Source organism: Neodiprion virginianus, chromosome 4, assembly GCF_021901495.1.
Source record: "Neodiprion virginianus isolate iyNeoVirg1 chromosome 4, iyNeoVirg1.1, whole genome shotgun sequence".
Lineage (NCBI taxonomy): Eukaryota > Metazoa > Arthropoda > Insecta > Hymenoptera > Diprionidae > Neodiprion > Neodiprion virginianus.
The window spans coordinates 37,150,528-37,164,000 of record NC_060880.1 but is presented as its reverse complement, the minus strand read 5'-3'; the positions used below and the strand labels follow the sequence as shown (position 1 = coordinate 37,164,000).

Genomic DNA, 13,473 nt, shown 5'->3' with positions numbered 1-13,473 from the left:
ATACACACGCACTCACAGGAAACGCGAAACGAAAATCTGGTAGAACGATTCGTTACGTCAGACTGCTCAATCGATTTTCAAGCTGCATTACGTAGGTACGTACATACATACGTGCATGTGAACCGTGAATAATGCAGGCGGCACTTCTGCTCTTCGTAATACGGCGTGTGCCTCTGAATAGTGCAGTGAATAATTTTGAGGTGTATATTTGTGTGTGTGTGTGTGTGAATGTGTAAAATCAAAAATTTATGACGACTTGTCGAAAAGATACGTGTATATTTTAACAAGCTAGAAAGCATTTAGATACAGTGTAAAAATACTGTGACAACGCGCAGCAATTAGTATAATGAGGCATTCCTCCCCGAACCGACCTACGTGTGAGTCTCGTCGTCGTCCATTTTTTTTTTTTTTTATATTCAGGTACTGTGTAAAGCGTGTAAAAAAAAGAAAAAAAAAAAAAACATTTTTCACCGAGTTCTAGGTTTTCAGGACCGTAGATTTGATTTTTACCATTTCCAACAACGCAAAAAGCCTGTTTTCGAATTAACGGTACCGATCGATCAGCTTCTTTTTCGCATAAATTCTTTGTTCGAAGAACGTGAGTCTTTAGACGAAACGAGAAAGTAAAAAGTCTAACAAAATTGATGAGACGTAAGTTTGTATTTTTTTAATTTATATTTTATTCGATTATACTCAGTTTTCGATTAATTGTTTTACTTCCAGCTTCCGAACCAAAGGCTTGCCCGCTTGTGTCTTGGTTTCGAAATTTTTCATTTTCCAACAAAAACTCCGTGAGAAACATTTGAGGCCAATCGTTCGTGGTTACATGTTTTTCGAAGCATTAAAATTCAAACCCGTGGTCTAAAAAATCGAAAACTCGACGAAAGACGTTTTATTTTGTACACTCTGCACCGTAATTAGGAATAAAAAAAAAAAAAAAAAAAAACATCGCGCCAATGCCGAGGATCGTCCGTAGATCGGTTCACGGTGAAATGCTTGAATATGATAATACGTACAATCTAAGTACATTAAACAGCACAAGTTTAACCGTACAGATACGGGAGTCGAAAAAAGCTGGCCCAAAAGAAGAAGAAAAAAAAAAAAGAGGAGAGAAAATACGACTATAATAAATTCGTAAAACGAGGTTAAGTTAATATTACATCCCAGGGGAGTAATTCCTGCGGCTGGAGTAGGGAGTTTAGGAGATACTCCGAGAGGGATTAAAAGTCTTCTTATTCGACTTAATCCCCCTCCCTTCCCACCGTCGTCATTTTTTTTTTTTTTTCTTTTTATTTTCTTCCGTTTTTTTTTTCTACCTTTTTTTAATTTTTTTTTCCCCCTCTCAGCTTTCCTCCGCAACCCAAATACCCGAGGGCGTATGGTAAAATTCGTTGGCTTTTTAAAGTTCTCACGACGCTGACACGACAACGACATATATACATATAGTCATATATGTATATACAATTTTGCATGTCTTCTTGCATGTGTTATACATGTATATATATATATATACACAAACTGTAGAACGGTGGTGCAGAGTATGAAATTTTTACATTCAGTTCTCTCAACGCCCTTTATTCTCTCGTTCACTTTACTTTTTTCTCTACCATTCTCCCAACCTTCTTTCTCTCCTCTCGCTTTTCAACGACACGACGACTCTAAGCGCTGAGGAGATCTAAGGAACGGACATATTTGAAAGGTGTACCGGCGAACTGTACGTAAGGTACTTTTTTAAGAACCGGCCGAGTATATCAAATGAGTATTTTAATAACGCAATACTCTCTTTGATGTATACACGCGTACGTAAGTATATTCGTGTACATATACACACACGTAATGTTACAATCGGTTGCTGCTCGAAATGTGTGGAAAAAAAGAAAAATGCCACCTTCGTCAAAACGAATTTCGTGAAATTAAAAGCTGTCGAATTCAGCAGTTCGATGAAGAGCCAAAATATGAAAGAGAGAAAATAAGAAAAAAAAAAAAAAAAAAACATATAAAAGTGTTCTACATTATTTACCGTTCAGCCGGAAAATGTAGTTCAGAGTATAAAATGAAAGTTGGTTGTCGTTTTTTTTTTTGTTTTTTTTTTCTCATTTTCCATCTGTAACCAAAATTGTAACACATCTCACCATTCCTATTTTTTTTTCGTTTCATTATTCTCGATCGTAGTACGCTCTTTTTTCTTATTTTTTTCAATCTATATCACGTCGATTCGATACCGATGTAAAAATAAACTGACATCGGGGTCTTGTTTGAGTACAAAAAAAACGATAAAAATTTTTTTTTTTTTTTTCGTACCACAACGTAGGAAAAACTGAAGAAAATAGTTTTACCGCACACACGAGGGAGCAGAAGATGTGTTGGCAAATTTTCTTGCAACGCCTGTGATATCAATAGCGTTATTCAAACGTTACCCGTTTTAACGGAAGTTAAAAACGGTTTTCAGAAGTGATTCAACAACAACCATCGGCGTGTCCCGTTCTAGTCGGTGCTAACACAAAACCCCCGATTCCATAATCTTGTCGAGTAAAGCTGTTCGAGCAACACAAGGCTTCCCACTACTTGATCCTATTTAACGAATACGTAATATAAGCCCCCTCACCCACCCTTTTCCTCGCAGTGCTTTCACCTTTGCGTATAAACAAGTCGGCGGCGTGCCTGTTTCGAGGCAAGGCAAAGGTGTACAAACTCGCCCGCCCTAATCCGCGGTGCTAAGCGGAAGTGGTTGTACAGCTAGTGCCTTAACCGTTAGCGATTGGAAATTGTGACGAAATCCTAGAGTATAAGCGAAATGGAAAACACTTTGCAGAACACGCGGGATTACCCGAGGATTACCGCTCTTCCGGTTCCGGGGATCGGGGACTCGACGAATTATACTGACGAGCAATTTTCCCTTAGCGAACCCTGTTTTATCGCTTATATCGCTTACGGTGTAAATAATAATACTGCCGAACTGTTTCGCCTCAGGATAATACTCGCTCAAGTCGAGAGGGTTTCATGAATTTTTACCATCGGATTTGTATCGTCGATTTTTAATTTTTTTTTTTTTTTTTTGTAAGCTCAGGTTACCCCGGTGAAAATTTCTGCTATTGCAAATTTTTACGGAAATTAGAACATTTCGTAGTATTTCGCACAAAATTGTAAGTGTGCACAGTTTTTTTTTTTTTTTTTCAAAGAATTGTTAATTTTCGTAAATAATTGTAGTATCTCGTCGATTTTTTTTATTGAATAAATACAAATCTTCACGAAAATCGACAAGTTTTTACGAGAAACTATGAATGTGTTTGCAATTTTTTTTGTACAAGACTGTACGAGATGGCTCGATTTTTTTAAAAATTCCGAGTTGATCGTAAAAAACATTTTCACCAAGGTAGGTTAGGTTAGGTTAGGTTAGGCAAATATAATCGCTAAACTTACAACTCCGGAATGCGTACAAAGGAACTTTCGTTTTTTGCACCGATCGATCGGGAACGTAATCAAGTATGAAAAATCAGTTTATAAATTAACCTTGCGTTTCAGCAACGGGGAGAGGAAATGTTTCGTCGATACGGAAATCTCTTATTGTTAGATAGGTACGGGATAGGATCGTTTTTTTTTCGTTACTGCAATACTCTCGTTATTCAATTAAAAAAATAGGTATAGAAAAGGGCTTTAGGCGTTGTGTTCGATACGTTTGAAGACGTTTGATAAGGCGCTAATTATCCGGGGGCAACATAGTCCAGGTCAATAATAATCGCTTCATCCAGTCAATGGAGACGAGGCGCATAGTACCGGGGTTTTTTACTCCATTTCCTCGGTCGATGCGTGCAGGTTCATTAATAACGCTGCAGGCAAGAAACCGGCAGGATTGGTTGGCCATTGTTGTTGTTATTATTTGCAGACCCGCCGTGACGATGAGAGGACAATATTCGAAGAAATCGAGAGAAGAGTCGATGCGAGAGGGTGGGAAAAAAGTGTTACAAATCGAAAGTTGAGAAGCGCAGTCTTATTTTACCTTTCGGAAGATCGCTCAAACTGATTTCACCAATCGTTTATCAAATTTCTCCCGTTTCCGATCGGAGGAAAACGGGGAGGACAGTGAGATGGAGAAAAAAATACTAACAATCGGATGTGGAAGGAATGCGAGGAGACGGGGATCGAATTGAGGATCGAGAAAAGCTGGAGGGACGTGAGTTGAAATTCGTAGTCGCGTTAGAGGCCGGATCGACGCTTTTGAGAAAAACCATGTTTAAGTAAATTCCTCGATACGGCGAAAAAAAGAAGAAGAAACAGTAAATAAGACAAATAAATGAAAACGTTGAGAGAAAGTCGATCCCGGCTCTCTTCGATACAATTTTCCATACATTCTCGTCCCGGGAATAAAGATTGCGGGCCTCGATCCGCTGACTATTTTCCAGGGACGATTTACGGTCAAGGTTTGAACTTTCCTTGCTTTTCATTTTATTCGGTTCACTGCAGGCGGTACAAAATTAGTAAGAACAATTGGAAATCGTTTAAATGGTTGGATACGAAAAAAGAACGTTTACTTTAGAAAAAGGAATTTATGGATATCCGTGTCTGACCAGGATGTTAATAATTTGTAGAAAAGTAATTATCGGAAGCTTGAAATAAAATTCTGAACATTCGTCAGAGACGTGTGAAAAAACGTCACCTGATAAATCTCGTTATTACATAAACGTAAGAAAATAATTTGCGATTTTCCACCGTCGTTCAGTTGATTTTTCACTTTTATACATTTCTTTTAATTTACGAAGTATCGTGATAAAATTTTTCTTCTGGTGCTTTCATCGATCGTAACATCAATTTACGCCACTAAGAAGACCCAAACTTGTAATATCGGGTCTCCAGTTGCTGTTTGAGAAGCGTATCTGACGACTTTTTCATTATCAATTCAGTCTCATAAAATTGATATAATTTGATACAAACTTTTAATTTATGAGAATAAGATTCCCGGATGATACATCGTTGTGTTACGGATCGTGATCTTTGGGTCGAATATAAATGTCGGGAAAGGAGTAATAATCGAATTGCTGGAACGTGTTTCTTCGCAATTTCAAAAATATGTAAATAAAAGTGAAAAATTGAACGATCGCGATCTTGCACAAAACGTATAACGCTCATCTTTTTACAGCATCTTTCTTACGACGTAGACAAACTTTTCAGAGAATTCCACGGCGGCAAATCGCAACTAATTTCTTTCAAAACACGCTAATGTACATGTAATACATATATAGATGCATAAATCGTTTCGCCATCAAACAATCATTTTTTCAACGACGTTTAGCCGCATCTATTTCGCATCCCCGCTCGGAAGATAAGCGAATTTACTTTCTCCCCACATAAGAAGCCCCTTGTCCGGGGTTAAATATGCATGGATGCCCCGTTGAGCGTAGGCGAAGTTAGGCTTCAGAGCCAATCGCGCCCCGAGGCCTCCCCGAATCACAAGGGTGGATTTTGGGGGCGGCTGCAAGACTCGCTCGTGTTTGTACAGGTACCTAAAGCCGAGATCCTCGCTTCGGGATTCGCCGGGATAGGTACAACGATCCTGTCAAATGCAGGTGAGAGACGGGACGCGGCCTGCCGAATTTCCGAACCGTGTGAACGCCCGTTCCTGCTACATGACGCTTAGGGGTTGGTTAAAGGACAGTCAACCGTGAAGAAACTCGGGCTCGTCCAGTTACAGGATGCGTAAACCGTCCGAGAAAAAGTCCGTCGAGATGAAAATTATTCGGATAAAGTTTTCATGAGAAAATGATTTTCTGAAATTCGGCAAACCGTAGAAAAGCGAGTTGATACGCATGTTTTGGAAACTCGACTGCTACAAATTAGTCATTCAAAAATGGTAAGATTGTGATTTTTGTTGATTTTGAATTGCATGTTGTCGGAAACCCCTTTGAGAGGAAAAACCTCGTCGTAATTACTTATTCTCTGAAAATATCAGACCGAAATTTTCCTAAATCAAAGCGTTCTCTGAAAAAATAAAATAAATTAGAAAACATATCTTGTGATCGGGGTTTTTTCAAAATCGAAATTTCCCGAAATACGATCATGAGGTTAAAAATTTACCGTAACGTATTGTTTTTAACGATAAATTTATCAAGAAAAAAAAAACAAAAAAAAAAAAAAAAAAAAACACCGCCAAGTACTTTGCGACTTCAGGATCGTCCGAAATTTATTTAACACTGACATACTCATATTTCACGAATTCAACACCAACCTTGCATCGTGTGATTTATTTTCATCGATACCTCGTCGTAAATATTCCAATCAAAATTCCATCTTTAAAGATTAAAAATTACAGTAAAAATCTCAACTCGAGTGATAAATTTTGGATGAAGGAAAAAAGTTAAAAAAAACAAAAACAAATACGCATAATCCAGCCGGACTTTGACTCCCGGTTAATTTCCACTCGCGACAGTAACAGAGACGGGGAGACGAACCCTCGGGATTTGGCGTGATACGGCGTCGAATCTAGGCGCGAGTAACGCCTGCGGGAGGAATAACGCGAGGCAATATTCAAAAGCTGTGCAAGCACAGCGCATAGCGGGCAGAAGCGAGCGAAGGAGAACGGCTCGACGAATGCGGAGTCGAGAAAATGGTTCGCCATAAGCTATGAGTGTAAGCGGCCAGAGAGTTGGCTGCGGGGGTTGATGGGTGGCGGACACATTTTTAATTAAGACAGTTTCGAGGCGTAATTAATTTTACGTCGGGCGCTAGAGCTAACGACCCGCCGCTCTGCCACCGTCACGACCGCGACTCGCGGAGTCTCTCCCTTTCCCTCGACCCTTCCACCCCCCACCCCCGTCCAACCCTCCTCGTCCTTGTTTTCCAACCCCTCGAAAAACCAGGACCCACGTACAGAGGCCGACGCGGCGTCTTCGAGCTTTCCTCGGAGCTTGCACGTGCCTTTGACGACGTTTTCAACCCCCTCCCCCGGACCTTTTTCATGCCCGTTTCTTCCCACTCTCGTCGAAACGTCGAGTTTTAAATAATTTAATAACGCCCCCTCTTGACTCGTGACTTTCTCTTTCTCTTTCTCTTTCTCTTTCTTTTTATTTTTCTGTATTTACCGCTATTCCGGACTCCAGATCGAGGAGGAGAACCAGCGAGTAAGGTCGACCTGGAGTTGCTTGTGCTCTCGCGATTATCTTTGTCCGATCCCTGATCACGTTCACTGCTTACCCAACCCGACCCCCCCCCCCCCCCCCTCCCCACCGCCCCGTGATCCAGAATCGTAACTTTACCCCTTCGGCTGCAGGCGATACGCGTTCCAGCTCCGATCGTTTCTCGATTTGCGATACCGACGGTCGATAAAACAGTTCGAAACTTGTTCGGAGAGACCTTTACCAAGTAGTCTGATCTCGAGAGGTTCGATGGTTCGGACAGTGTGACTGGAGTTTTGGGAAAAGCGAAGAATAAAAGGTTCGAAAAATTTACGGAACAGCGTCATTCTGACATTTTAAAAAGCTCAAAAGTAAATTTCATCAAACACGGAATGTCTGGGTGAAAATTTTCCACCGATCTCACAAGGTTCACGGTCGAAATTAATCCCTGTGCAAATTATTTTTCACACCCTTGCGCGGGATAAAATATGACAGACACGACAAGCGACCTCCAGATGTGAGCTTTTACCTTACGTGGCTGGGTAAATTGGCCGAAACGTGCCTCGTCGTAGGAGCAGTAGAAAGTTTCAGGGTGGCAGGTCCGGGTAATTAGCTATATAACATATATCCTTCACATGTGGGAGAAATTAGTTTTCACCGAACACCTGCATACCGGTTACCGTCGGTTTAGTTCGACAAATTTCACCCGGAGGTTCGTTTGTTTAGCTTGATGAAATTTCTGTCTCAGTTTTCAACAGTTTTTCCCTCCTCCTCCCCCCCCTCAGACACACACGTCCATCCATCCATCCATCCATCAATCGTATAACCCCCGCTAAAAAGTTTACACCGTACAATCCGGGGCAATTATTTTCCCTGATTCCTTCGCGGTTTTTTCACGCGCACATTGACACAACCATGCAGAGAAATTTGAAGAATCGATCCACCGCGCCTGCATTGTACGTCGATGCAAATCGCATTTTCACCTCTGTTTTCAATAACACGTATGTTTTTTTTTTTTCTTTTTTTTTGGTGTCGTTTACGTCAGCTAAAATCGGTCCGATTGGTCCACAGGCTGAAAACTAATCAGCCGAGTTGAGAGAAAAGAAAAAAAAAAAAAAAAACCAGGTTCAATTTTCCCTCCGTATAACCGAGTTATGGAGAGAAAAGAAAAGGGAAACGACTGTACAGACTGGTAAACAAAGTAAACAACTGTTCGCAAACTACGAGCAGACACCTCGCGGTCCAAAGTATTGCAGATAAGTACAGAAAGTTTCGAAGATGTGGATAAAGCCTCAAGTTCTACAGTACAGCAGCCACTTTTGCTCGTTGCGGACCCGCAGCGGTATAAGCTGCGACTGACTGAAACTGAAACTACAAGTCCAACTGCAGTAACTGTTAACCAATCATGCGACGACTTCGAGGTGAAGTTTATACGCCACGATTCAATGGCGAGACTGGAAACGTTCCTCATCGTCTCCGTTCTGTTGTTCACTTCCCTGTTGCGGAGTGAAGCTATAACTGCACGATAGTTTATAACAAGAGTTGTTTCGAGGGTTGAGGGTGTACGGTTGATGCACGACGTGCGAACTGTTCGGGACTCCCAAGTTTACAACCCGTTAAAGAAGACTGTCACGATTAACCGGAAGCGAATACGACAGTCGAGTCGCATTGTCTCTCGGGTCTTTGGTCGGCCGATAAAACGTCGGAACGGTTCTTCGTTCTTCGACCCTCGTAGTGACCGGGCGATGGAACGAGGATGAGGAATTGGTGACGAGGAGCAGCACTTTTGGACCGATCCTCTTGGAAAAAGGGTGAAGTCGAAACGTCGAACGAGAACGAATAACAGCGTCGTATGATATTGGGAATGAAAAAGGTCGCGGGAGGGAAAACGGAGGTGGAATTTTCATTCGGGAAAACTTGGCAACGGATGTCTTGTTCGAAATGCGACATAACGAACCCGCCACAGTTCGCCCGGGTCTCGGATGCCTGCGTGGTTTTGACTCGCATTGAACAAACACCGGGGGCTCCACTCAGCGCGTCGAGCACTTTGGCAAACTTTTATACACGTCTCACCCAGCCATCTTGAAACCCGTCATCCCGCAGGATGGGGTCGAAAAATCCTCTCCGTTGCCCGGGGTTCGCAAGAGTTGCAGTCGAGTTGAACGGCGGACGTGGTCGACGACGTTTTATCGCGATATAACAATCGCCAGGGTTACTGCCGTTTCTCCCCTCCGCCAACCCTTCGTGGAGGAAAATTGGGTCGAGGAATATCGACGCTGTCGAGTTACGACCGGGAGAAAATCGACATTGGTGATCAATTATTCCGGGAAGAACCTTCCGCTGTGCTTCGATTGATTACGGGAGACACGTTACAGAAGTCGGGATCATGATCGTGGTTACGACCAGGATTACCTTGGAAGTGGTGAGGTGGTCAGGATCTTCCGAGTCACTTCTCATTCACTAGCTTCCGTGAAACATGCACCAAGCTCACAAACAAACAACAACACCAGACGTGCCAAGAAGCTGTGCTTAGTGTACGTTATGAAGAAACTAGGGTCCAGATTATAGGTTTATTTTTAAACGTACCATGACGATACCGCGACGTGCTTTCGCCCCGAGTTCAGACTGGATACTGAACTCCGTACAGCCAGAGCACCGAGACAACGGATCAAACAAACGTGAGCTGCGCGTGATGAGCTGGCAATTTTCTGTCTCATCGTTTGCCAGTTTACGATTGTCTCGATTTCGATCGGAAGTCGAAGCAACCGAAGGTGCTCAACGTTCGTCGTGGGGTATCGGTCTAACGGTCCTACCTCGGTAGACTAATTCACCTCAGTGTTTCGCTTTGGAATTTTGGATGAAAGCCGAGGGAAAAGTTTTAATTGAACGGATACAGGCGGGGTGAAAAGCAGAGCCGGCTCTTTTTGGTTATGAAGACAAGTTTGAAACTACAGTTTATCATTAGCCCATGTCGATCCTTGAACAACTCGTCTTAATTGTTGGAAATATATATCTCTTTTTCAACAGATCCAACAACTGAGACATTTCACTGCGGCTTCTCGTGCTCAATCGCATACCCTCCTCGACTCGTCGCTTGATTCGACTTCCATCGCAACGATTGTCTATCATCACTATCCAAACTCTGATCTACCGTTCCGAGCGACTCGACGAACTCGTTGTCGGTAGTTCCGATCGGCTCGTAACTTTTCCCAGAACCAGACCAGCGATCGACGTCAGGTATCGCAAGGTCAGTGACAGTTCCGGACGAGCCTAAATTCGGGAGGTGAAACGAGGCTGTGGTTTTTGTCGAAACCCAGCCACCTCTGATGAGAAGGGTAAAGTTCAAAGCGTGAATTTGACGAGTCGGATCTTGAGGGGGAAAACGGTGCGATCAGATCCGGAAGGGCTTTCTGACCATCCCAGCGAACGATGATTCTTCAGGGGTGTGATTAGGCATGCAACGTGGGGCTTCGGGCGGATTTTTCCTCGTCGAAGACGCGTCCTCTTTTCGGAACTCCGACGCCGGGAGCCTCGAGGGACGCTTAGGGAATCCACCCTCGTATGGAGTCCGGTTCCCGGAGGGAAGGATGATCGCGACCCCCGAAGGGGTTACCTTGCCGGGATAACTTGGCTCTTTTCCTCTTGTTCTCCCCGCCGAATCCCCGGGAGACAATTCGGTTATCCGGACGTCCGTCGGGTGCGGAGGCTTCGGGTCAACTTACTCGATTCGACTTTCTCGACCGACTGTACGAGTCCGCATCTCGGCGTCATCGGACAGGTAACAGCTCGCACCTGCCGGGCCCCGAAAAGGGACTCGAGGTCCATTCAGCCTCCTTCCTTTCCGCGCTCTCCGCTCCCTCGGGAAAAGGGGATGCGGGACGGTATCTGGAGGAATCTGTCTGGCCATCCCCTCGACGTCTTGTATCCTAGTGCTTGGGCGCACAATGGACGTCACGTTGCTTCCACGAGAGTTTTGGAACGGGCGAGTAACGTTCGATGGTCTTGATTTTTGGGCCAGTGTTAATTTCCGGTTCTCTACAATTCTGCGGATTCGGATAATAAAATGAGGGATTCCCTGAGTTCGGGGAAAACATCTGGTGGTCGGATTTTGTATCGGTGATGAGTTACGCGAAATTCACCGAGCTGGAACGATTCCACGTTTCTAATATATCGGTAAAGTTCGAATTATCAGAGTGGAAACGTTATTTCTTTGTCCAATTCGTAGATCCAAATCTGCGGCAGAGTTCTCCTTGGTGAAAAAACGATTTCAGAATTATCGAGAAGTGAAAAGAAAAAAAGTTGGATGCACAAAAAAAAAAAAACAAAAAAAAAAAATCGTTACATACATACATTATACATCGCATAGAATTCGGAGAAAGAACGTGAAGCTATTATTAATACAGGTTCGGGTAAAAAGCGAAGTTCTGTTTTCGAATTGCCTGCCACGCCCGGAACGGTTGGGTACAAAGCAGCACCGGCACCAGGGGATTATGATACTTGGTATGCCGGGGTCTCGTGCCTTATGATATTTCGCATTAATATTCCGTAGAGATATTCGGCCGGAGTCGCGGGGAGAAGAGGCAAGATCATCGCCGCTCCGAGTCGCGATGCAGTCAGACGTAAAGCGTTGTCCGTGTGTTTAAAATCACTCCCCGATGAAACTTGTTCCCCCGTGTCGTCGGAAGTAACGAGTCCAAAAGTTACGATGGTTTCTTTGTGTATTTTGACAATGTAAAAAAAGAGAATATAGGCATAGATTCGACAGTATGAGCCCGAATCAGAGGTATACGTATTAGGGTGCTTTGTGTTTTCGACCTTTTCGAATTTTCACTCGGCCGCCACTCGGATTGCTTCCAAATAAACGAACGAAGATCCCTTTCGAATCAGAGATCTCTGCAGCAGCCCTCGCGCAAGGGCTGTGAAGTCTGCCGTTTAAAATATACGCGCGTTTTTAATACAGTCTCAGCGTATATTTCGTCGCGGAGTCGGTTGTTTGAAAAAAAATTTGCTGGCGTGAGAAATCAGCGAGCATTGATTCCGATATTCGATGCAAAATATCAGCATCGTCCGTCGAGCATTCCGTGTCGGCTTTACCCAATTAGAATTTTACTCTTTTGCGAGTTTGACGTCGGTGAACGATTGACGTGAAATCCTCCGTCGACGATGCTGATATTTTTATCAAACGGTAGCATCGGTGCCGATTGATTTCTCACACTTACAGATTTCTCGCAAACAGTCAGTCCCGCGGTAAAATACACGTGTACTAAAAGTCGAATAAAAATGTGGATACAATTTAAATGACAAACTTCACATACTTTGCGAGAAGATTTTTCGGGGTTGAAACGGATGCCTGTGCTTTCGATGAGATTTCTATTTGCTTATTCGTCACAAATCCGGAGGAGTTATCGTTAAAAAATCGGTTAAATCGAAACTAACGACAAATACCGCCCCAACACGCATATTACGTCTACTCTTCCGCCTCGCATTCTTTCCTCCTTATTTTTTTCCCTCGAGGAATATCTCCGGCCGTCTTCAACCGCGGTCCAAGAATAAATTGAATCAACCGACGTCGAGCACCGCTCTGCACACGACCAAAATTTGACAGTCAGCTGGCATCGAGGCGGGCTTATTGTGCTCGTCGGCCAAGAATGCGCCTTCAGATATATCATGTTCTTAGGGACCGGATTCGTAACGACGCGTTACAAAGGCACTGCAATTGCTGTGGGCGAGTCACGATCACGCACACCGAGTACGTATTCACCTGTGTGTGTGTGTGTGTGTGTTGAAATGTAAGCGGTCACTTGGTATTGTCTATGCTCGGAGAATAATGGAGTAATCTCTTGTGGCGAAGCGCGGTATGTCCGCCCTCCCCCTCCTCACCCCCAGCTTTCACCCTCGGTCCTCTCTCCCTCTCTCTTTCTCTGTCCTTTTTCTTTTTATTTTATTTTCATTTTTTTTTTCTCTCTCCTTCTTCTTCTCCTTCTCTTCTCTTTCTACGCCACCCACGAATACCGATAGGTATTTATGTACGTTCACGCTCGCGCCTCTGATCCCGACGGCTAATGAAACCTGAACCGATCCCTCTATACGTTCACAATACAATATCACGAGTGAAAATCCGTAGTTCTCAACGTGATCAAAGGCTCTCTGTGATCTATCGTTATATGAGCGAAACCGCGAGGATTGTACCGAGTACGAACCGCTGTTTTATTATTCGGCGTAAGTACCGATCGAAGCTTGCGGTTAGCTCTACTCAAAATTTTCAAGCGTTGAATAATAGCCATTTTTTTTGATAGAATTCAACGTGTAATTTATTAGACAATTTGCCGTGTAGATTTGATAAAATTTATAACAAGTCACGTGATAA

The 13,473-nt window shown here is 43.4% G+C and overlaps 2 protein-coding genes across 6 annotated transcripts in view; both read right to left on the bottom strand.

Moving 5' to 3' along the window:
• LOC124302903 (uncharacterized) overlaps window positions 1-13,473 on the bottom strand; it is a 592,781-nt gene that overhangs the window by 21,665 nt on the left and 557,643 nt on the right. The window lies entirely within an intron of this gene.
• LOC124302758 (uncharacterized) overlaps window positions 1-13,473 on the bottom strand; it is a 170,006-nt gene that overhangs the window by 148,410 nt on the left and 8,123 nt on the right. The window contains exon 1 of one of the 5 annotated variants that reach the window (XM_046759272.1): window positions 9,693-9,711. The exons of 3 other annotated variants lie outside the window; for them this stretch is intronic. The gene's annotated coding sequence lies outside the window, so the exon portion shown is untranslated. One more of the 5 variants, XM_046759271.1, reaches the window with a different exon arrangement.